The sequence below is a fragment of the Formica exsecta genome, unplaced genomic scaffold (assembly GCF_003651465.1).
Source record: "Formica exsecta isolate Colony F162 unplaced genomic scaffold, ASM365146v1 scaffold463, whole genome shotgun sequence".
NCBI classification, from domain to species: domain Eukaryota; kingdom Metazoa; phylum Arthropoda; class Insecta; order Hymenoptera; family Formicidae; genus Formica; species Formica exsecta.
This window is the reverse complement of record NW_021851867.1, coordinates 55,027-55,427: the sequence shown is the minus strand read 5'-3', so window position 1 is coordinate 55,427 and position 401 is coordinate 55,027.

Below are 401 nucleotides of genomic sequence, written 5' to 3'. Positions count from 1 at the left end.
AATCATTTTACAGTTCCTTGACCGGTGACACAATATCCGAGAGCGATTACGCGCACGCCGAGAACGTGTGGGAACGCCCTCTCCATTCGAACGCTGGGCGAATATAGCGACTTGTATTTAAAAATTGATGTCTTGTTATTAGCAGACATTTTTGAAAATTTCCGCAAAAGTTGTATTAAAAGTTATCGATGTTTTCGCGCAATGTACTCTCCAAGGAGCCGGGACAACGCGTCGATCCACTTGTAATTTCCATTAAGCGTAAACATTTTCCACATATTGTTCTTTAACGTTCGGTTGAATCGTTCCACGACCGAGGCTTTCATGATAGAGTACGTCGAATAATGATTAATGCTATGCTTCTTCACGACTTTCTGTACATTTGCGTCGTAAAATTCTTTTCC